The following is a 25488-nucleotide window of genomic DNA, read 5'->3' as shown; positions in this document are numbered from 1 at the left end:
ACCCACTAACCCCTCACACACACCCCCCCACCCATGAACCTCTGGTCTGCCCTCCCCTCCCTCTAGCCTTTGCAGTATGGTCGAGCCCTAAAGCAAGAGCCATTTACATAGTGGTTGGTCAGGGTCGTTGGCTTGTTGTTGAAGCTAAGATGATACTAAGGCAAGGTTAGAAGGCGTATGAGAGGTGTGAAAGGAATGGAGAAAAGTGTACAGAAGGAATTAAAGCAGAAAGGTGTGAAGGTAATACAGAAATGAGAGAAGTAGAAAACAAAACAGAAATATATGAAAGGAATAAAAAATAGAAAGAAATAAAGAGATGATGCAAAAAACGTGTAAATGAAATAACGAATAAAAAATAAGTATAGCAAACAAAATAGACACATTAGCGAATATTAATAGATAAAAAAATACTATTCCTGTATTTTTGTTTTAGACTTTTTGAACGATGCTTCTTAAACAAATCCTGAACACTTTACCCTATTAATTTACTATTTTATTGACCATCTCACCTACACTTATCAACACACTATAGCCATTCGGGAGCTTGGTCTGTTATTGTTAGTTTGTGATGAGTTTTATTGGCCAGTGTTAAGGAGGGCACCGCGGAGATGTTTGGTATGACACACACACGCACTCTCTGGGTAACACACATACCCTTCTCACATCCGACCCGAGGGAGAGGAAGGGGAGGGGGACTGAACCCAGGACATATTATTGAGATATACAGATACACATACACAAACGCTATACAACAGTTAAAATAAAAACTAAAAATACAACAGGTTGATACAAAAATACACTACTGTATATAAAATCATAACATAGAGGAGTTTAAAAGGACAGAATTCAAGGAAATATTAAAAACAGAAAGAAAAAACACAAAGATAACTAATAACTGAAGACCGTAACTTATAAACAAAACAGAAATTCCTCAAATACGACAGACAACATCCGTCAGGTCAGTAAAGGCAGGTTTTCGGTTTCCTTTAATATAACTGGCCGTTATCCGTTGCGTTTCCTGTCAACCGAACATGCCTTACTACAGGTGAAGATAAACCTCAGGGTATCCTCAGGTGAAGTTAACCTCAGGTGAAGTTATCCTCAGGTGAAGTTAACCTCGGGTGAATATAACCTCAGGGTATCCTCAGATGAATTTATCCTCAGGGGTATCCTCAGCTGAAGTTATCCTCAAGTGAAGTTATCCTCAGGTGAAGTTATCCTCAGGTGAAGTTATCCTCAGGTGAAGTTAACCTCAGGTGAATATAACCTTAAGATAACCTCAGGTGAATTTATCCTCAGGGTATCCTCAGCTGAAGACGCCCTCAAGATACCCTCAGGTGAAGATATCCGGGAGTAAGTGGGGGTCATCGGAGACAAGTCGGTCAAGTTAATTCCCAAGATAATAGCCTCAATTAACTTCCTAATTAGTTAGGTGAGAACTGGCTTCCTTCACCAATTACACCACGAAGATAAAACCATTAAAGGGATGACGTGAAGATTAGACACCCCCTCCAGCTTATTTGATCTGATGATTAAACACCTTAACGCTACCTGGGAGGGTTAGGTTAGGTTAGGGTAGCGTTAGATTAGGTTAGGGTTAGGTTAGGTTAGGGTACGGTAGCGTTAGGGGTAGGGTAGCGTTAGGTTAGGTTAGGGTAGAGTAGGGTTAGCGTAGGGTAGAGTACGGTAGCGTTAGATTAGGTTAGGGTACGATAGCTTTGGTTAGTGTTAGGTTAGGTTAGCTTTAGGTTAGGGTAGTACTATGTTAAATTAGGTTAGGTCAGCGTTAGATTATATTAGGTTAGTATTATGTTAAGCTAGAATGTTATGTTAAATTAGGATAGATTAGCGTCAGGGTGGTTAATCTTCAGGTGACACAAGTGAGGGAGAGAGGGAGGGCGGATTAACCTTCAGGAGCCTCCCTATATACAACCCAAACATAACACCACTGAGATCCTGGTCACCAAGGTAATCACACCTCGTCTCATTCACGTATTGTACATTTATTGAAGAACCAGGTCCCTGTATATTGCCGCCTGCAGTAGTTTGAGGCCACACACCCCGCCGCAGTCTGCCGCACCTTGCCGCAGGGTCCAGCTGTAATACTGGACAATCAGGGGGCTAATTCAGGCCCTTTCTCTCAGGGTAATGCGATGTCTTACACACCCCCCCGGCTCCGCTCCTGATCTAGGATGTCACGCGGAAATTTTGTCTCTCGTGCTGTGTGTGTGTGTGTGTGTGTGCGTGGGCGTGTGTGTGTGTGTGTGTGTGTGTGTGTGTGTGTGTGTGACTGTTTCTGTGTCTTTGTGTCTGTTTATATCAGTGTCTGGTTCTGTGTGTCTGTTTATGTCCGTGTATGTTTGTTTCTGTCTGTATGACTGTGTTTGTTTGCATATATGTCTGTTCCTGTATCTATTTACCTGAGTCTGTTGGTCTGTTTGTATTTGTCTGTATATATATTTGTACGTCTGTGTGTCTGTTTTTTATCTGTATCTAGAAGTTAGTCTTTTTAACATCGTCTCTATGTTAAATCAATCTTTTTAACACAGTCTCTATGTTAAATCAATCTTTTTAACATCGTCTCTATGTTAAATCAATCTTTTTAACGTCATCTCTATGTTAAATCAATCTTTTTAACACCATCTATGTTAAATCAATCTTTTTAACGCCATCTCTATGTTAAATCAATCTCTATCTTAATCTATATCATGCTCCTCCATCTATATCCCCCCCCCATCTTTATCACATTATATATCTCGTCTCCCACTGCATCATCATTATTCAATTCTCCCTCCACAATGCCCTGGATCATGGTGGCAACAAGTTCCATCCCCCCAGCCATGAGATCCCGCGTTCGATCCCTCCTCACCAAATAACAGAGTACAGGTAATACGACAGGTTCCTTTGTTAGTGTCAAGGCCATTCACACACACACACACACACGCGCACACACACACACACACACACACACACACCAGACGACGAACTCCACTACATGACTCGGGTTTATTGGATTTTTTGGGGGGGTTATTTCAGAGGGATTTTTTTAATTACGCCTCACAGTCTAGTCATTAAGATTTTTGTCGGCTATATTATCTTGTCAACATCTGTGTGTAATTGGATGGTGGAATATTTGTGTTATTTTAAGTGGCTTGTTGTAGTTGGGAGTGAGATAATTACGTCTTTTTTATGTCCGTCTGTCTGTCTATATATATTCTTGTTATTTTTTTCCTTTCATTCTTTTTTTTATCTCTTATTTTCATATCTATCTCAGTTTTTAACTTAATTTAGATTTTTGCATCTCTCTCTCTCTCTCTCTCTCTCTCTCTCTCTCTCTCTCTCTCTCTCTCTCTCTCCCTATATCTCTCTTCGTCTTGCACTCCTCTTTCTCCCTCTACCCTTATCTTTCTCTTTCCTTCTCTCTTTTCCCTGTATTGCATTCTCTCTCTCTCTCTCTCTCTCTCTTTCTCTATGCCTCTTTGTTTTATATTATCTCTGCCTCCCTATCTCTCTTTTCCTTCTCTGTGTATCTCTCTCGCACTTCTTCTTTGTCTCACGTCTTTCTCAATCCCTGTCTCTACTTTATCTTGCATTTTCTCTACTTCCCCATTTCTGTCTTTCTTCTCTCTCTCTCTCGTTCTTCTCTCCTTACTATTTTTATCTATTTCTCGTAACTTCGCTCTATGTACCTCTCTGTCTCGCATTACGTCACTATCTCTCATTTTCTCTACCTACCTGTTCTTCTCTACACTTTTCTTTCTTTCTCTCTCTTGTTTATTTCTACCATTAGTTTTTCTCTTTGGTAGCACAGAGAGAGAGAGAGAGAGAGAGAGAGAGTCCCCTGGATTGTAAAACAGGTAATGATACAGGTAATAAAGTGGTCATTAAAGGGGATTGTTTTTTCTTCAGGTGACAGGTGTGAGTGAATTATTGTTCACACACACACACAACACACACGGACAATATCGCCAAAATACATTATCGTATATCGTCAAAATATTCTTAATTACTTCGTCAAATTACAGTGAATATGCCGAAATACACCAGATTATATTTTCGCCAAATATTTTAGATTATATCGCCAAAATACGGGGTTTACATAGCTATGGTACAGTAGATCATATAGCTAAAATACTCTAATGTTCAATGGATTACATCACCAAAGTGCAGTAGATAATATCAGCAAAATATATCAGATTAAATCGGCACAATACAACAAATCACCAAAATGCAGCAGATATTGCTTAAATGCAAAATATAGTTGATCTCGCCGAAATACAGTAAATATAGCCCAAATAAACTAAATATATAGCCAATATACATCTCCAACGCATATTTGTTTTTCTTCGCCAAAATATATTTTATTACTAACATATCCTAAATTATTACAACAAAGGACTTAAAATGATTCTGTAAGCACATATCCAAGACTGTTACTAAAATTAGTCAGAATAATTATGCTAATGTTTACTATTTTTTACCAGAAACATTGCTATACACTCGGTATACATTCGAATATACCGTTGTTGGAATATGAAGTATCATTTGGGTGAGTTAATTAAGCATGGTGTGGCAAAGAAACGCCAGTCTGAAAAGAATAAAAATGAACATGCACTCAAATGAGCATCTATTTATTATTCGGTTGTGTTGGGTCGATCAGTACAAGGTTCCTCACCGGTCGTTTAATCTGAATTTATCTGTACTTGTCGCTGCTCCATCTTTTTTTTATCAGGCTCTGGTCTTAGTTATAAATAAATTTGCAAATAATGATAATAAAATTACCATCTTCCCGAACGGTAGCCAGCGGAGGAATGTATCAAGACTGTGAGAGGGATGGTTTGTTTTGGGTACGTTGTGTCCACCCCGCCGCCTTGCAAGTTACCCGGATGTATTTATTTTATAATCCGATTAAAATATGAATTATACACCATCTGAGTATTTATCTGGTAATAAAAAATGGATTTAGTCTAATAACCAAGGGTAAGAAAAAAGCACTTTTAATAACTTTTAGCCTGATCGGGGCGTCGAAACCAACCATCACTCCCTTAAAGTTCATAAAAAAAACCTCTTTTTTTTTATTGAAAATTAATGAAAATTGACACACGCCCGAGGTAATGTTGTGACTTGCTAGAACAGTGATGGTGATCGAATGTTTGGGCGGGGCGAGTTGCAGTTACATTAGGCGACGCTTGATAAGTTAAATTAGGGTAGGTGTGATATGGCTAGTAAAGGTTGACGTACTTTTGAGTTGGTTATACTAAGTTATTTTACCTTTGTATTGGTTAGGTTAGGCTAGGCGAGGTTGTGGCATTTGGTTAGGTTATTCCATGTTACTTTACGTTTGATTAGGTTATATCCCACTCCGTTTGGTTAGGTTAGGTTACGTTACGTTTGAATATATTAGACTAGATTGGGTTAGAAGACTTACATATCGAGATATCCTAAATAAGGTGTACGGGATCCCCTCTGTGCTGAATACAATCATTGGCGTTAAGTTACAATTACCTGTACTTAGAATCATTGCAGTGCATCTTATTATGTGAAACACCCACCCACACACACAGGTCAATAAACTGCTTCTGATAAAAATCTCGTGAAGGTTCTCCGAGAGGTCGATACATATTTTGAGAAGGCATACAATAGGCTACGATAAAACCATATTTATGTTGAGTTCCCTGGAGTGAAAAAAGAGTATAATTGATGCGCTTGAGAAACTATATCGAAAATAAACCAAACCAAACAGTAAATAAATTATCTACACAAAACATTGGAGGAGGTTAACATAGCGTATACCATATTAAGAAATTCCCCTTTTAATTGTTTTACCATCTATAGTATTATCGAGGCGTCGAGTCACTTTTATTAAGATAGGTCTTGCTGCTGTTGGATGATGCTGGTTTGTGTGAGGCGACGGGTGTATTGAGGTCTTGATGTGGAAGGGGAGCACCAATGCAGAACATACCTAATTACTGCACTGTCTCTACTGTATGTAGTGAACACATCGTATATTGGCATTGTCTTTATATGCGCTGAATCAATATGAACTTGCATGCAAATTTAATGAATATATAATATCTATCTAACAGAAACAAATAATAATAACAGAATGAAGGAAATGTTTTTTATTCCGTATCCCAAGCATTGTGAAAGAAAACTGGATCAAAAGCGCGAAAGCTTATCATTATTATTATGATCTCAATGAATTTTAATGAGAACTTTGTATTTTCTCATTTATAAACCTGTCACATTCGTTCATCAAAGTTTCCAACAACAACTTTTGAAAAACTTTATGTAATGTATTGGTACAACGGTTTGAATTACTAATACCTGGACTGAATTTGATAATCACGTTTCATTCCAAAACTGTAAATTAAGATTGTTATTCTTTTTAAGCCATAAAAGAGATCTTTGATGTAACAACCTGGGACTGAAACACATACACACACATAAATATATATATATATATATATATATATATATATATATATATATATATATATATATATATATATATATATATATATATTGATATCTGAAACTGGATATGTTAATGAGTGTAGCGAAGAGTAATAATTTAGGCAAGGACTATTTGCCGGCGGCTGGGAGAGGTAGCTTAGTGTTGTCAGGCCGTTCACCCGCGACGCCCCGAGTGTCTGTGATTGAAGAGGTATTTCCCCTGGTATTTCCTCCAGATCGAGTAAGTCACTTGCTGGCCTTCTCTTTATCAAGACATCTATCTTTAACCTGCCTTACACATAAACTGACTATTACCCTGGCAATAAACCACCTAACCTAACCTAATGCTAAAATCCCCTGACAGCACCCTTGTGTAACTTATCATGAAACAGGATAAAGCCATACGTATAATGTTTGGGCTCAAGCCGTTTAGCTAACGCGTAACTTGACATCTGACTTCTAGCCTAACACCCAACACTGAGCGCCTCACTTAAACACCTACCAAGGAAGTTAGTCTAACACCAAACCTAACATCTAACAGTCCCCGGCCGGGTAAATGGCCAATAATAAAAGAACCTTCTGGACGGCCTGACCCAACAAACATTCTAGACAATTTACAATGTTTTGTCTATTAATTTACTATTGATGCTTAGGTTGCCGCTGGGGGTGGTTAGTGGTGATAATATCGCTAAACTGGGCGTCAGACCTGTTAGAGCCTCGTCTGATAGCCAATCAGTGATTGACAGCCAGAAATCCACCTCGTGTAATGAGTTCTGAGAGGTGTGTCTTATCCGTAAACTCTTTTCCAAGTTGAAGGTTTTGTTTACCGTAGATACTAATCACTGTTTAACACGATCGTCTCTATTTGTAAGAAATATGATGAGGTCTCAGTTCTCTTATTTAGTAGTATTTTTATCATCTATTCACTTATTCAATATTGTGACAAATGTCCTTTGATCTGCTTCCTCATGAATCTCAAGTATCACAGCTACCCGAACCTGCACGGTATAACTAATTCATATTACTTGCGAATAATAAAGTTCTGATAACTTAAATATCATTATACTGTATTTTGATTCACTAAATTTGTGAATTCGTTCCTTTACTATTTTAGAAACAATCTTTTTAAGTGGTAAGAAATTGTCAAGTTATAAAAATAAATCCATAAACATTTCCAAGCGCCGCCATTACCTTTCAACAACAGCTCGGCGCCCTGCTACAGAAAATAGGTCCATTTCCCGCCGTTTACTGTCGCATTACATTAAATAAATAAGATAATGCGTTTTTTATGTGAGTATCCATTTTTCTATTTAAAAAATTGGACAGTAGGACACAGATTGGTAATGGTAATCCTTGTTCACCAGTGACTTTAGCGTTGCTGTTGTTGTTTTAATCTACTCTATCAAGACTTTATAATATGCTGTGTAAGAATAAGAACTCAGTCGCGCTACACTGACCTTAATGATGGACGGTTTAGATGCAAAGTGGCGCAGACGATCATGATGGAGACGAAATGTGACAGATTGTGTGGCGATGGAGTCAGCTGATGAGGTTGTGTGGTGACAAGGAAGGACAATCAACACTGGTACGGATTAGAGGCTCCAGATTTTCCAAGGCAAAATCAATAAATATTCCTAGTAAGTGAAGTTGTAAAAATGCACTAAACTAGCTATTTAAAGTAAAAGCACAAAAAAACGTCTAAAAATAGAATAAAAATTACAGTGAGCAGTCGTAACACATGATTCAAGACAAAATAAAGGTAGAATCTTTCCACACTAAATTTTACTTTCGTCCTGAAACTGTTGTTAAGTAAACGCATTTAGTTAAGGTAATCTCACCTTCATATATACAATTTTGGGGGGCGTTATTTTTGGATTTTAGCTGAGGTTATTCGTTTGGTTGTATTCCTACTCGTTTAAGTTTTACGAGGAATAGTCATCATTGGAACATTTGAAAACGAGACCCAGTCAGCTGTATTGTGGCTGCTATTTATTGCTGTTCTTTATTGTTACCCCGTCGTTTCTGCCGTTTGTATTTCTTCTCAGTATAATTTGTTTGATGGTTTTATTACTGGTGCTTCTTGTGTACGTTTTATGTAAATTTTATTTGTGGGTGTTCCTTGTATTTGTGATTTTGTTATTATTTCTATTCCGTCGTCAACTTCGCCATTCTTATCCATTATTGTTCCGTCATGTTCTTCAGGTGTTCCAAAAAAAGACAAAAGAGAAAGAAGCTTTACTGAGTTAAAAATTAGACCTTAGTTTGGTATAAAATTACTGTATAACTCAGAGTAATATCTATATTATTTTTAACCTTATCATCATGTTTTATTTCCTGTTCACCATTATGTGCGTTCTTCCATCTTCAATTACGAGGATTAATTATGGTATGAACTCTTGTGAAACTGAAGCCAACCATTTTTTATACTGATACACACAAAGGAATTTCCAGTGTGACCTTGTAAGGTCATCTCCTCCAGCACTGGCGGATACAGGGGTTTATAATGGTGTATCAGCCAACTGTACCCTCTACCCACCACCCCCAATACCCGCCAGCCACCACCCTCCGTACCCGCCAGCTACCACCCCCTGTACCCACTAGCCACAACCCCCTGTACCAGCCAGCCACCACCCCTTGTACCCGCCAGCCACCACCCCTTGTACCCACTAGCCACAAACCCCTGTACCTGCCAGTCACCACCCCCTGTATCTACCAGCCACCACCCTCTGTACCCGTCAGCCACCACCCTCTGTACCCGTCAGCCACCACCCCCTGTATCTTCCAGCCACCACCCCCTGTACCCGCCAGCCAACAGGAGACACGCGTAACTTTAACCTCTAAACGACCTGACAATATTATTTACTTCGTTTGAATATTACATCTTGTCAACTACCGGTTCTGTAAGCGATAAATTTACGTACCGGGTATATTTATTTTAGGAATAAAGTTAATTATAATGATACGCATTGACAGGTGTCTCGCTTGTGAAGTAATAACGACATGGTAGTAGTAATAATACGAGATAATACCGGGTAAAAATGCACGTAGAGATAATAATACTTCATACTGGCTTGATATTTTTCCCTCGTGGGATTTATACACGTCAGTGGTTGATAGGCTAAGTGGGAGAGTATTTTCTATTGAAGGTTTCATAAGCGAGTTTAGGGTTGTTGACGACAAGCTGGAGGGGTTGTAATGCTTGGATTTTGTGAGATTTTTTTTAACTCTCTCTCTCTCTTTTTCTCCTGGATGTCTAATTAGAGAGGATTGCATCTGTAGTAACTAATAAATATATGGATACATATTGGATTGGACTGGATGGTAATGGGTTGGGTTAAAATCGTTAGTTGGTGGTTGGTTACAATTAGGTGTGGGTTAGGTTAGATGGAGGTGGGTTAGGTGGGGAGGTGGGTACTGTATGTATGTTTAGTGGGCAAAATACCAGGTGGTGGGTAGGAGGGTATTGTAGTGAGACAAGGGTAAGACTACAGTAGGTTAGGGAAAGGTAAATTTGGCTAGGCTACTTAATGTTAAAATAAGGTTAGGTTATGTTAGGTTAGGTTAGGTTATATTACATTTTATTACTTTTTAAGGGTTAGTAGGTTAAGCAAGAGTTAGCTTAAGTTGAATAAAGTTAAGTGAGGTTTATAATAAGTTAGATTAAGTTAAGCAAGGTTAGAGTAGGCTAGGCTCGGCTAGTCCTTGTAGTTTAGAAAAGAGCATTCTAGTTTATGTTAAGTTAAATTAGGTTAAGTTAGATTTTGCTTCTGTTATAATAGCTTAGGTTAGGCTAAGTTCGGTCAGATTAGGTTAAGTTTGGTTAAAAAATAAGTTCGGTTAGGTTAAAACTACGATAAGTTAGGTTGAATTATGCCAGGTTAGGTTAAGTTCGGTTAGATTAAAACTACGATATGTTAGGTTGAATTATGCCAGGTTACGTCACCAGGTTACTTCACATTGGGTGAGAATTCAAGTTCAGTTAGGTTAGGTTAGTTGAGGTTAAGTTAGGTTAGGTCACTTCCTTAAGCATAGAATACAGAGAAGTTGTTGTTACATGGGGAGGGAGCGGCCTGACAGAGGTGTATAATATTTCATCAGATAGTCTGCCTGGGCTGTTGTTCAATGCTGTCTCCTGTTGATTGTTGCTTGTTTGCTTGTGCTATGGTTGGTTGTTTGCTTGGGTGTAGGTGTTTGTTTGCTTGGGTGTAGGTGTTTGCTTGATTGTGCTGTGGGTTGGTTGTTTGCTTGGGTGTAGGTGTTTGTTTGTTTGTGCTGTGGTCGGTTGTTTGCTTGGGTGTAGGTGTTTTCTTTGCTTGGCTGTTTGTTTACCTGTAGTTTATTTGTTTGCTTGTGCTGTGGTTGTCTGTCTGTATTTTCTTGTTTGTTTGCTTAGATGTGGGTGTTTGTTCGCCTGACTGGTTGTTTGTTTGCTTGACTGTAGTTTATTTGCTTGTCTGTGGTTGTTAGTTTGTCTGCAATTCTTTGTTTGCTTGGATGTGGTTGTTTGTTTGTCTGTAATTCTTTGTTTGCTTGGCTGTGGTTGTTTGTTTGTCTGTAATTCTTTGTTTGCCTGGCTGTGGTTGTTTGTTTGTCTGTAATTCTTTGTTTGCCTGGCTGTGGTTGTTTGTTTGTCTGTAATTCTTTGTTTGCCTGGCTGTGGTTGTTTGTTTGTCTATAATTCTTTGTTTGCTTGGATGTGGTTGTTTGTTTGTCTGTAATTCTTTGTTTGCTTGGCTGTGGTTGTTTGTTTGTCTGTAATTCTTTGTTTGCTTGACTGTGCTGTTTGTTTGTCTGTAATTCTTTGTTTGCTTGGCTGTGGTTGTTTGTCTGTAATTCTTTGTTTGCTTGGCTGTGGTTGTTTGTTTGTCTGTAATTCTTTGTTTGCCTGGCTGTGGTTGTTTGTTTGTCTATAATTCTTTGTTTGCTTGGATGTGGTTGTTTGTTTGTCTGTAATTCTTTGTTTGCTTGGCTGTGGTTGTGGTTGATTGGGTACTTATGGTTTTGTGTAACTACGGTTATTTGCTTGTGTGGTTGTTTGTGATTGCACTTTTGTTGATCGGCTAACTTCTGTGGTTAGCAACTTGTGGTATAGTAGTCAGCACACTCGTTTTGCAGGAAAGAGGACGTGGGTTCGATTCCTGTGCTAATTAACTTAAAACCTTAAATTAGCGGCTCGTGTTCTAGGGGTGAGTGGGGCCAGTGGTTATCCAGTGCAGTTGTAATGTTGTCCGGTATACTCTTGGTATCACGCATGACATTCGGTTACATAGCTCGCTAACTGAAGGTGTAGATGGTGTAGTGTTGACGACAACCACTACACCTAGCCACTAACTCAGGGTGTAGTTGTTGTAGTTTTTGTTGTAGTGTTGATGGCAGCCACTACACCTAGCCACTAACTCAGGGTGTAGTTGTTGTAGTTTTTGTTGTAGTGTTGATGGCAGCCACTACACCTAGCCACTAACTCAGGGTGTAGTTGTTGTAGTTTTTGTTGTAGTGTTGACGGCAGCCACTACACCTAGCCACTAACTCAGGGTGTAGTTGTTGTAGTTTTTGTTGTAGTGTTGACGGCAGCCACTACACCTAGCCACTAACTCAGGGTGTAGTTGTTGTAGTTTTCGTTGTAGTGTTGACAGCCACTACACCTAGCCACCAACTCAGGGTGTAGTTGTAGTTTTCGTTGTAGTGTTGACGGCAGCCACTACACCCAGCCACTAACCTGTGGGTGTAGTTGTTGTAGTTTTGTTGCCAGTGTTGACGCGCAGCCACTACACCTAGCCACTTCAACTCAGTGTAGTTGAGTTGTTGTAGTGTTGATGGCAGCCACTACACCCAGCCACTCAACTCAGGTGTAGTTGTTGTAGTTTTGTTGTAGTTTGACGGCAGCCACTACACCTAGCCACCAACTCAGGGTGTAGTGTTAGACGACAACCACTACACCTAGCCACTAACTCAGGGTGTAGTTGTTGTAGTTTTTGTTGTAGTGTTGATGGCAGCCACTACACAGCCACTCTCAGGGTGTAGTTGTTGTAGTTTTTGTTGTAGTGTTGACGGCAGCCACTACACCTAGCCACTAACTCAGGGTGTAGTTGTTGTAGTTTTCGTTGTAGTGTTGACGGCAGCCACTACACCTAGTCACTAACTCAGGGTGTAGTTGTTGTAGTTTTTGTTGTAGTGTTGACGGCAGCCACTACACCTAGCCACTAACTCAGGGTGTAGTTGTTGTAGTTTTCGTTGTAGTGTTGACGGCAGCCACTACTACACCTGGGTTACACACCTCGCTAACTAGCCTACACCTCTACACCTTTAAAATAGTTCTTGACTCCAACTCAGGTACAGTAGCTCAGTGCCTGGGCATCCTGGATCACGTGGGGATATTGTGTGGGGTTGTTTTGATGCTTCCTCGGGCACTATTGTTTACGTTGATTGCTTGTTTGGGTGTTTAATTCATTGTTTATTTACGTGGAGAGTCACCTGAGCCAGTGAGGATCTTGTCCCGGACTTTTTGTCGAGCAGGTCGCTGGCGTGTACTGATACCTGTTATCTGTGTGTGTGGGTGTACGTGTGTTTGGGTGGCTGTGTGTGTGGGTGTGGGCAGGTATGTGTGTGTGTGTGTGTGTGTGTCCTGGCGGTCATGTGTCAGGGATACAAATGGGCGGGTAAGCAGTGAGTATGTAGGTGTTTTTGTGGGCGTAATTATGGATGCAGGTGTAGGCGTGCATGTGGGCGTGTATACGTCTTGGCGGCTGTGTGTATATGTGTGTGTGTGCACAGGAATAGTAAGTGGGCGTCGGTATATCTCTCCACGCCTTACTCCTGCACGCCACCTGAGACCCTAGAGAGAGAGAGAGAGAGAGAGGAGGTAGGGGTAGCAAAAAGAAAGAGAAAAGACAATAAGAGAAAAAGTGATAGAGGAGAGAGATATAGTAAATGGTAAGGGAAGGAGAGAAGGTGAACGGGTAAGTAGGATGAGAGACGAGCATTAAAAAGGAGAGAGAGAGGATGAAAGCAAGGTCCGGTTATCAGTCAACAACCTCGGCCTCAGCTCCCAGCCAGCACCAGCCTCAGCGTTAACAATAGACACAAATAAAACAAAGGAAAGGCGTAAAAATCCTGTCCATTATTAACCGTTTTTGTTGTCATGCATCTCAAGAGGTGACTAGACATGACGTTTAATTAATGACATGCCCTTGACAGAACTTGGTGGGGGTATCTTGTAGGGAAGTCACTCGTGCTGCCGCGGATTAAGATGGATGACTTGTTGAGATTCGTATCAGGACGGATTAGTAAGTCGGGTTAAAGATTGGAAGCGGTAAAAAAAATAAAACGGGATTTATTTTTTATTTTTTTATTGAAAGCGAGTCTCTTATTCCCGTGTGTGTGAGAGAAAATTGGAGGGAAGAAAAATTGGATCTGATAAATTTTCGAAGGTGCATATTCTGTTCGTGCACGAGTGAACGCGATGTGGATCTAGGAGAAGAAAGATGTTACCCACCAATTTATGTGGAGTCGTTACCGGACTCATACTCTCTTTCTCACTCACTCACTCACTCTCACTCTCTCTCTTTAATTCTTAACAGCTGAACAATAAATTAGGCAGAAAAAAAAAACAATTTGGGCTCTCTGCCACACTGCTCAGGGGTGAGAACCAATTGTTTTGATAGAATCGCGACAAGACACGCTGACTCGAATGATGCATTAGTGGCGTCTGTGTTTGACCGAGCCTGGCATTATTTATTTTATAGAATTGAATTGTATTTTGAAAGCAACGTAATAATAATAACAATAATGATAGTATAGATGACAACAAATTTAATTAGTAGTAGTTGTATTATATTTTAGGTGATGTGATAATAATAATAATAATAATAAACAAATCTAATACTGTAATTATAGCAATGATAATAAAAATAATAGCCTAATAATAATACTACCGTCATAGGTCAAGTTTAAAGACCTTAACCCTCAATAAAATCCGTAGAGAAAAAAACTCACTCTCAACCGAGCCACACCAGCCAACAGGACCAATAAACATCGAAAACATTGATTATCTCAACTCGTCTCAAGATCCTGTGGGTGAGGTACCGATATATAGCCCACAATACCTGGTTTGGTTCGAGGTCTGTATTGGTAGCACTGGTGTTATCGTGTTGACTAGTCCCCGGGCGCTTAGAGGGACCAGACCATGCAGGACTAGACCAAACCAGACCGACTGCTTGTATCACTGCTGGACGACGGGTGGTGGGAGGGGGAGGGGGGTGGGTGGTGTGGTCTAGACGACGGATGGTATGTCATTTATTATTTGGGATCATCTCTCTCTCTCGTTTATTTCATTTATTTCCGCTGATGATTGAACACCCTAATGCTACCTGAGTAAGGGAGCGGTTAGGTTAGGTTAGGTTGGCGTTATAGGGTAGGTTAGATTAAGTTAAGTTAGGTTAGTTTAAGTTAGGTTAGCGTTAGAATAGGTTAGGTTAAGTTACATTAAGACCAGGGTAATTAATCGTAGGGTAAAATAAGTTAAGGGGGTGCTAGGTAATCTTCATGTGGTCCGACTCAACTAACAGACCCAGAGATGTACAGTAGATCATACCTCAGATGCCGTCCCCAGTCTGGTGTCATAGGAACTCACTTAATGGACTCGTGACGATTAATAGTTGGAGTCGAATATGATAAATCTTTACCCGGGAGGTCAGTAGTGATGTAACAGTGGCGATAATCTTGTGATAGTGGCGATAATCTTGTAACAGTGGTGATAATTTATCCTTGTAACATTGGCGATAATCTTGTAACAGTGGTGATAATCTTGTAACAGTGGTGATAATCTTGTAACAGTGGTGATAATCTTGTAACAGTGGTCATAATATATCCTTGTAACATTGGTGATAATCTTGTAACATTGGGACTCCACCAAACCAACCCTAAACTAAACCTAAGAATCCATATCCCAATAATAGAATGACCCTCAGTAATGGAACATAAACTACAGGAAACCATTGACCCCGGTAGGCAGGCAGGCAGGCAGGCAGGCAGGCAGGACAGACAGGCAGACAGGCAGGCAAAGGCAGACAGTCAAGGCAGGGACAGGCAGGAGACAGGCAGGCAGACAGGCAGACAGGTACTAGGTAAGCACACTTATACACCAGAGACTGAGAGGTGACGTGCTGGAGGAGGGAGGAGAGAGGGAGGTCAGTCTTGCATTCCCGGATGATATATTGTATAGATAAACGACCATGATCTAAGGTGTTCATACTGTCTTATGTTTCCTCTTTATATTTACTAACGCGAGGGTTTGTTGTGTTGGGCAAGACGTATCAAGATTCCTTAGTGAACATCCTACAGTATACTTGGAGGTCAATTCCCCAAAGCTGTCTTGTGAGTGAAGATGTAAGAATGTACGTACTTATCTGGTTGACTTAAGCTTATGTAGTAAAGTAACATCCAAAAGTGTCGTCATAATTCATTTTAGTTTAAGTAGGTATGTTTTTTTTTTTTACACCAGTTGGGAAATAGGATTAAACTACTTCTTTTTAGCGAATATTTATGTTAATATTTTACCTCGACTAGCGTTAAGTGCAGTTATCTTGTTATAGTATAGTCTCAGTGCGATTTCGGTGCCATATTGCCCACTATAGTGACATATTAGCTAGGATGACCAATATAGATGCAGTGTCACTTCTCCATCAATGTAAGACAAAGAAAATGGTGGTAAGAATGTGTGAGAAACCCAGCCAAGGACAGGTGAATTACAGGTGAAGGCTCTGGGGTCACCTCCACGAGATGCTGTAGACCACAACTTGTGATAAATGGTGGAAAATGAAGAGAGAGAGAGGGGGGGGGGGTGGATGGGAGGGGAGGTTGGAGGGGAGGGGGATTAACACCACCACTGAACAACGATCTCTTTCCCTCACTGTGTGTATGATCCCTCCCAACTATGACTTAACAGCAGTTCAACGCCACTGCCAACACGCGTTTAACATACCATAAAATTTCGTAGTGGTTTTTTTTCCTATTTACAGTTGAGTCTTTTTTATTGTTTTCCTTTTCAGTCGAACGGTTTTAGTCTCAACGTCTAAGTGAGGAGCTCGCTGTCTGTACCTTTTGTCATTTTAAGTAGAGACAAAAAAAAAATCCTTGAATGTATTAAAAAAAAGTTGTGTCTGAAAAGTTTTATGGTGGCCAGACGGAGCTCTCGTACAGGCGATGGCGGAAAAAGTTTTGGACAGGTTGAGGATGATGCAGACATGCTCATGAGAAGGGCGGTGACTGAGGACGAGACTTGGGTTCATCCGCGTTGACCTTCTGACCAAAAGAAGAGGGGCAACGCATCTCTACCGCCTCCCAGGAACCTCAGATCGTTTGCAGGAGTCAGTCGTGGCCAGAGTTATTGATGCACAGTCAATTGGTAATCACGTTTGGAGCAGTCAGTCGTGGCCACACTTATCGATGCACAGTTAACTGGTAACCACGTTTGGAGCAGTCAGTTGTGGGCACGGTTAACGATCCACAGTTATCTGGTAATCGCAACTGACTCTCATAAAAGGCCCGGTCATCAGCGGGAGGTAATAAGTTGATGAGGTGAGACAGGTGCAGGAGGGCGTAAATAACAGGCTGTGTGGGAGAGTTAATTCAGGGAGGAGGACGACCGAACTCCCCGCTCGGGTTCATGCTACACCTGACCCAGCAGACACCCGACGAGGACCTCCGGGTGGCTCATTAAGTCTGACATGGACCTTCTTCTGCAGTCCTGGCGCTGAACTAACTCAGTGCTGTTTTACATGAAATTAAATGAACTTAGGCTTGTAAACGGCCCACCCAAATGCAGACACTCGCCCACCCACTCATGCGACAAAGCCATGCCTCAACACGCCCACTGCCAGCCGTCGTACACAAATGACCCCGAAATCGTGTCGTGTTGTTTTACGTTAACTTGTCGTCGACCTGGGGGAAGGAGCCGTATTCTTCAACCTTTTTCTAGCGTCTCGCGCCCTAAGTGAGGATAATTGTCACACATTTACTTGTTTAATTCACCTTTGTGCTTTACTTTTAAAATTAAGCCAGTTCACATTTTCACATTGTATAAATATCATTGCCTTTTCCTCACACACACGTATATATAAACATTAAAAAGCAAAAAGAAAATATAAGTAATATCATATATCTTGCTGTACATCCCTATACACACTGTTTATGCCAGGCACCCCTCCAGGCACCCCTCCAGGCACCCCTCCAGGCACCCCTCCAGGCACCCAGTCAGTTCCACGTATCCCCTGGAAAAATCTCATGCACCCTGGTTGACTATCACTGATGTCATCGGGGATTTTAAAGGAATGGTAGACAATAGATAAAATGGAACCTGCGAACCTTGTGGTATTTTAGACTTCTATGATCACCTGAAGAATAGTCACCCCTTAGCTTACCCCAGCTGATGATTCAACACCCTAACCTAACCTAAGCTAATCAAAATCCCCCAAGGAATAAGCTGAGTAGAGGCTATCCTTCAGGTGATCCGAGAAGCTGTTGTTGACTCATGTGTGTTGAACCGCAGTCAGTCGCTAGTGTGCTGCTGGGTACAACTGGACAAGTATTGGGCATGTCAAGATGGGTGTGACACTACAGAGCCTTGAGTATAATGAAGTGGTGCCATTAAGCCGTTCTGAGTTACACTTTGGTCTTGAAGCCTCCGTCCAGACTATCGATAAGTAACAATTAAGTAAGTAACAATAAAGTAACATTAGTAAGTATCATAAGTGAGGAAATGAGGCTCTTCAGTTGCCTCGTTGCTTAGGTTCCATTGCCTATTTTTTGTTGTTTATTTATTCATGATTTTTTTTTTTTTACTTTTTGTTGTGGTATATGAGGGCATTATCCGCAGTGTTGCCACCTCACGCTCTGCGATTTTCTTGGGTGTCAAGCCTGCCTTTTGTTGACAATTATTCATCAGCTGAGCCCGTCGATATTTCTCTCTCTCTCTCTCTCTCTAAAGAGTAAGAAAATGGTCGGTAATAAAGAGAAAACTATATACTATACACTATTATCAAAGATTCAACTTCTTATTCTGTTATCGAGAGAGAGAGAGAGAGAGAGAGAGAGAGAGAGAGAGAGAGAGAGAGAGAGAGAGAGAGATATCATTAACTTCGTAAGACTAGAAGCATCTCCTGTATACAACTTGTTCTCATTTCCCAGGCTGGACTTAACAACATTAACTAAAGATTGTTAACGTGATCCAGTCTTTGTTATGACCGAAGTTCTCATACATCGAGCAGCGTGTTAAGGAAATGTTCCCCACTCTTTTACGCCGCATAATTTTACAGCATCACACTTGGTTCCTCTAATGGTCTCTAATTCTTAAAGCTTCTTACATTAAAATTTTATATCTTAACTGTTGATCTTACAAGTAAACAAACTCACGGTTTTGACTTAAGCCATAACTACAAAATGGCTATCTTAATTCTTGTTGAAAATATGTACACAGCGACTAAACGATATACTAGATAATGCACTTTTAACCATTTATGAAAGAAAAACTAATGAGAATCTAAACCCACATGTACGAGAAAGCTTAAGGGGGATCGATTTCGCAGCTGAACCATTAATTATCGTGCATCGTGCGTGTGGGTACATTTACGACATGTCTTCAATAATGTACCATCAGTATTTTTGTCACAGCACAACAATAAACATGGCATGTCTCTCCCGCCACAAGCAGAGTGATGGGGGGGGGGGAGGGGGAGGAAGAAGATGTTGGATGTGACTGCATTATTATGATTGAATTGTGATTGTAATTATTTTGTCTGATTTATGAATAAGTGGCCATTAGGTTAAGACTGACAGGTAGATAGACTGAAAGGTATTGATACGTAGACGGACGGGAATACTAGTGTAAACAGACTGAGGTATATTCTGAGACAGTGAGGGAGATAGATAGACAGTAGGAGAGATCCACAGAGAGATAAAGAGAGACAGATACATACAGAGACACAAAGAGAGATATATAGACAGTGAGAGAGATAGATAGACAGTAGGAGAGATCCACAGAGAGATAAAGAGAGACAGATACATACAGAGACACAAAGAAACAGAGTTAGGTGTGTATGTGTGTGTGTGTGTGTGTGTGTGTGTGTGTGTGTGTGTGTGTGTGTACTAGACAGGGGACGGCAACAACAGGGAAAGCGTGAAAAGGAGAGGAAAGGACGAAGGAGGAGAGGGAGAGAAGGAGAAGAAGGATGGGATAGAGGGAAGGGGGAATAAGGTAAAAATAAGAAGGGGAGGAAAAGAACAAAAGAAGGTACAGGGAAAGGACGAGAGAGAGAACGGGAAGGGAAGAGTGGAGAAGAAGAAAGGAAGGATGGAGGAATGGGAAGAAGAGAGAGAGAGCGAAAGGGGAGAAGTGAGAGAGGTGGAGGAAAGAGGACATAAAGAGATGGAAAAGAGGTGGATATGTAGAAAGAAAGAGAGAGTGATGTGCAGTGTAAGGGAGAGGGAGGGATAAGGGGGGGAGAGGAGGGGGAGCGTGGGTGCTTGATTGGGGAGGGAGGGAGGGAAGGAGAGGGGGAAGGTCACCGGTGAGTGCCGTACAGGTGAGGACGTTCACCTGACCACCCGCTGCTTTTACTCTCTCTCTCTCTCTCTCTTTCCCTTTCATCTCATCTCCTTTTCTTCCTGTCATTTCTTATTTATTATCTCTCTCTCTCTCTCTCTCTCTCTCTCTCTCTCTCTCTCTCTCTCTCTCTCTCTCTCTCTGTCACAGTCACAGCTTTAAGTGAGGAAATTAAACATATTTTTACATTACCACACGAAGGTAAACTGGACGTAAGAACCAATGATAATCCATCTTTATATCTTATCTTTAGGTGAACAGGTCAGAGGCTTATGTACATTTACACTTAAGGGTGAAATTGACGTAAGAGCCATTAAAAATCAATCTAGGTGTGGTAGCTTAAGTGGGCAGGCAAGATGTGCTTATGCATTACCCTCACTGGATTGAAACTGGACGTGGGCTGGGTTAGGTTAGGTTAGGTTAAGTTGGTCAGGTTAGGTTAAGTTGGTTAGGTTAGGTTGAATTAGGTTAAGTGGGTCAGGTTAGGTTCAATTAGGTTAAGTTGGTTAGGTTAGGTTAAATTTGGTTAGGTTAAGTAACCAGGTGTAGAAGCATATGTACTTTTCAGTACACCACTCGAGTATAAACATTAACCCAGCCGCCATGAACAATCCTGCTCCTAATCAGTGATGGCGTTCCTGTATTAAAGCAGCGAGTGGGTCGTTGATTTACGGGCGCGGGTGACTGTAGTGTGTGATCACAAGATACCACCAGGAGGTAATTTTGATGGTGGATCTTTATCATTCTTCTTCGGTAGATCTTAACGAGGCGGCAGTGTTTATGTGTGTGTGTGTGTGTCTGTCTGTCTGTCTGTCTGTGTGTTTGTGTGTGTGTGTGTGATTCTTCAGTAATCACAAGTACTTAATTTACTTATTAATTACCATAAGTTAAAAGTAAACTACATGATGAATATAATCCGTTAAAAGTGTCAGTTATAAGTTACAAGTGAATGAGGAGTCGAGTCTCCTCAGCCACACAGGTATAAGTAATGATCATATACTTTATTACTTACAAGGTCTTTCTTATGAGATTGTTCCATGACCGGTCTGTAAGGCAGGTGGCTGGAGAAACTGGTTCTTTGTATCAGTCATAGAGAGTTGTGTCGATCGTGTGTGTGTGTGTGTGTGTGTGCAAAATAGAGAAAACAAGAGAGAGAGAAATAGATAGAACGGGAGAACGAGAGAGGAATAGATAGAGAACGAGAGAAAGATAGAAAAATAGATACATAACGAGAGAGAGAGAGAGAAAAAACACTACCCTGAATTGCATCTGTTCAAGTCATCCATCCATCCATCACACGGGCCACAGTCGCTACTAATACAAGCGAGTTAGATCTGGACCTCCGCTTCGACCCTCCCCTTTCCCCCTTGTAAGTCAGTCACACTACAGGCAGATACCCTTAAATCAGGGGACTAAGCAGACAGCTATCTTATTTCGGCGACAGGACAATACTCCTTTCAGTGTGATAGATGATGTAAAGAATCACAACATGAAGGCGTGTTTTGGGGGTTAAGGTTGAGTAAGAGTGAGTTTTGGAGGTTAAGGTCGAGTAAGAGTGAGTTTTGGGAGGTTAAGGTCGAGTAAGAGTGAGTTTTTGGAGGTTAAGGTCGAGTAAGAGTGAGTTTTGGGAGGTTAAAGTCGAGTAAGAGTGAGTTTTGGGAGGTTAAGGTCGAGTAAGAGTGAGTTTTGGGAGGTTAAGGTCGAGTAAGAGTGAGTTTTGGGAGGTTAAAGTCGAGTAAGACCTAATTATACCTCACCTAACATGATTTACCCTAACTCAACCACACCTAAAACATAAACCTCCACAACGATAAAACTTCACGACATCGTAACGACAACAGCATAATCTCAGAGGAGGAAAAAAGATATAAACGTTAGAAAAAAAATATAGACGATAGAACTCTTGGCTTCGTCTCGTAAAATCCTCCCCCACGCCATTAACATATTCCTTTGGGGGATTACTGCACATGTCTGAGAGATTTATTCATCATCACTGGAACGTGTTGGTTAGGATTGAGGGGTCAAACTTAATGTGAAATGTTTTGGTATAGAATTTTTAAAGATAATTTGTAGGCGGGCGATGCTCACGACTGTAGCGGCGGCGCGAACCCATACCAGATAAAACAAGTGATGATCAAAGGTGGAGGAAGTTGATGGATGTTAAGGCAAGGGGAAGAAAAATAGTAATATGGTATAGATAAATGGAGATTCGAGATAGTAGAGTGTTTGCTTAATATAAAAAAAAAAAGTAGAATATTAATAATTGTGTCTAGTAATTGTTTATAATCGTTGGTAACTAAAAAAAAGACATTGAAAAAAGCAACAGCTATTTTGTAGTGAGATGAAGCCATTGAAATTTTTATTTTTTTATTTTTTTTAGGCAATAAAGTCATGTTTATAAACCTATTTCTAAGACTAACCAAAATGTTTTCTTAGGGTGGTAATATTTATGATGATTAGTAGGTAGTTTTTTTTGAAAGGTCGTACAGGACGTGAATTAACATGATAAATAAAATGATGTATAAGAAACGTATACATGTACATGGTATATACTGTATATATATATATATATATATATATATATATATATATATATATATATATATATATATATATATATATATATATATATATATATATATATGTATTTTTAGTTTTTTGTCGTTAAAATTCTGCACAAAAATATGAAGTTGAATGTTGCTGAAATATTTTGTCTAATATATAACCTCTCTCTCTCTCTCTCTCTCTCTCTCTCTCTCTCTCTCTCTCTCTCTCTCTCTGTATCTTTCTATCTCTTTATATTATATAACTATCTCTATATTATCTAACTACCTATCTCTTTATCTTCACCAGCGTGAATCAAACCGTCGAACCAGGAGGTGAGTGTCAGGTCCCCGGGCATCACTGAGCCACCCACAACACATTAGGTAAGACGCTTTTTACATACATTCTCTCATCAGTTTAAAGGGGGGGGAGATTTCATATAAACAAAAGATCCAGCTAATGAGGTTTGTCCTGGGACGAGGTTCAGTGATGGAGTAGCCTTGACCCTCTCTCCTCCCCCTTGTGAGGACAACTGGACACACCACCACCACCAGTATCTAGGTATCCAGGCCAAGACCTCCATCAAAATACAATAATCCAGTTTTTGATGATGGTTTTATGTGATGCGTAACATTATTTAATCGTCCCGTCTGGTCCACACAACAACAAAAAAAAGGAACTTGATGCAGCTAACGTGATTTAGTCTTTTATTGAATTACACTTGTTTTATGGTATTTCAGCGTTATGGGGATTAGCAGCAGCAACGGGGGATGGGTGAGTGAATAGATGGAAAGATAGAGGACGTTTACATATACTGAGTTATACCTTGTTGGTCTGAAACACAGCCCTTGAGGTGACTGTGGGTGGTGAGGGGCGGGGTGGTCTGGAGGTGTGAGGGTGGTGAGGGCGGGTGGCCTGGAGGTGTGAGGGTGGTGAGGGGCGGGGTGGGCTGGAGGTGTGAGGGTGGTGAGGCGGGGTGACCTGAGGTGTGAGGGTGGTGAGGGCGGGTGGTCTGGAGGTGAGGGTGGTGAGGGGCGGGGTGGCCTGAGGTGTGAGGGTGGTGGAGGGGGGTGAGGTGTGAGGGTGGTGAGGGGCGGGGTGGCCTGGAGGTGTGAGGGGAGGGGGCGGGGTGACCTGGAGGTGTGGAGGGTGGTGAGGGCGGGGTGGCCTGGAGGTGTGGAGGGTGGTGAGGGGCGGGGTAACCTGGAGGTGTGAGGGGTGGTGAGGGGCGGAGTGACCTGAAGGTGAGGGTGGGTGGTGAAGGGCTGGGTGTGGGGTGGTGGGGCGGCATCAGAGGACTCGTGTGTTTTGGTCCTGCGGCCTGGGGGTGGGGTGTTGGCAGGGGGCAAGAACTAAGAATCAGGTTTCTTGATTAGCTCCTTCAACAGTATTATGCATGAGACGTACAGACAGGCAGACAATGGCAGTCGCTCTTGGTAAACTGCCACACATACAGATGGTCGTCCACGGGGTGATCATAATATCCAATTGGTGTCTGAGAGATTACTGTTGTGTTAGTCGTCTGCTGTTGGCTTACTGTAGTGTTTATCAAGTATCTGTCGAGTTATGTTGTGGAATGAGCTCGTGGATGTCGTGATGTGGTGGCAGGTTGTCGCAATGTTACATCTTATTAAGTGAATTTAAGGTCACCAGTGTATGTGATAAGTGTTGCTGGGATCTTAGTGGCCCTCAGTAATGTACCTACTTGTTTGTTTAACGTTACACCCAGTAGCTGAGCCCTGCCAGACGTCTGAAAAAAAAAAGTGGGCTTAACTTGGTGGAGATTATGACCCCCCCAAACACCCTGAGTTCGGTGCTTTCCATGTCTATGTTTATAAAGCAACAGATGTATTGAGACAACAACAAGATAATACTATATTTGTGACCAAGATCCAACACCCAACTCTCACTACAATAGCTAGGAATTGTTGATGAGGCAAAGACACAAATTTTCCAGCAAATGATAGTGACAAATATACTGTCTATCAATTATCCATTTCATCAAGCATAACACTTTACAGGTAATACAAAGAATCTATGAATTAAACACGATACAAAGACTGTAATTTGATTGTTATTTTTGTCGAATGTTGAATGTTTTGTATTTCTTTACATTTCATGGATATATCTACTTCCACTTTAAAGGAGAGAGTTTCATGTGGGTGTGGATAATACCCCCTTACGAGGAGTCTAGTGGTGGCGGAGTGTGTTGTCGTTCCCAGCAGAGATAGCATGTAGGATCTCTACTGGATACCCGGCATACTACACGCAGTTACCAATTACCTTATGCATGTAGAAAACGTAAACTATGATATTTGTTATAAAACCGTCTTGACGATTATCTTTAGGTAACTTTTTTTTTTTAAATTTGAGGTATTGGAGGGAGGGGCAAGGATAATATAATTCACGATCCTTGGTTGCAGAGCCATTAACTGGGTGTAACAGGTTGGTTAGCTCTGATGGCTACCTTAAGAGTCACGCTAAATTTTCATTCCATCAAATAAACCTGATGAAGATAGTGTCTAATAGTTGTAGCACCATCATGTATGTTCAGTACAGTATAACAGACACTACTCGCTCACAGCAAGGCCTCGGGTTATCTATCTGACTTCTTAATATGCTGACCTAAGTGTTGTGACAAACTTGCCGACTTCCACAAATCCACGGCGCCTCCAGAGACGACAGTCCTTCTCTGGTCAGGGGAGAGAGAACACATCTCTCCCACCGAAGCTCATAACCATTGCTTCCCGTAAATAACTATATATTGTAAGTATATATAAAGACACTAACAAAATAAATAAAATAACTTATGAATGATATAATGGTGAACTGAATATTGTTTCATTATTAGATAAACATTAACAAGTTGAACAACACCGTAAGGGTATTAT

General features: G+C 40.9%; 1 protein-coding gene across 3 annotated transcripts in view; it reads left to right on the top strand.

Annotated features, from left to right (window-relative positions):
- Positions 1-25488, top strand: part of LOC121867996 (basic proline-rich protein-like) — a 70101-nt gene that overhangs the window by 9049 nt on the left and 35564 nt on the right. The window contains exon 2 of one of the 3 annotated variants that reach the window (XM_042368188.1): positions 22907-22932. The exons of 1 other annotated variant lie outside the window; for it this stretch is intronic. The gene's annotated coding sequence lies outside the window, so the exon portion shown is untranslated. Of the gene's footprint in view, positions 1-22906; positions 22981-25488 lie in introns of all 3 variants that reach the window. One more of the 3 variants, XM_042368189.1, reaches the window with a different exon arrangement.

This window comes from Homarus americanus, unplaced genomic scaffold, assembly GCF_018991925.1.
Source record: "Homarus americanus isolate GMGI-L3 unplaced genomic scaffold, GMGI_Hamer_2.0 scaffold37032, whole genome shotgun sequence".
Taxonomy (NCBI): Eukaryota; Metazoa; Arthropoda; class Malacostraca; order Decapoda; family Nephropidae; genus Homarus; species Homarus americanus.
Note: the sequence above shows the minus strand (reverse complement) of the source record. Positions and strands in the feature narration are given on the sequence as shown.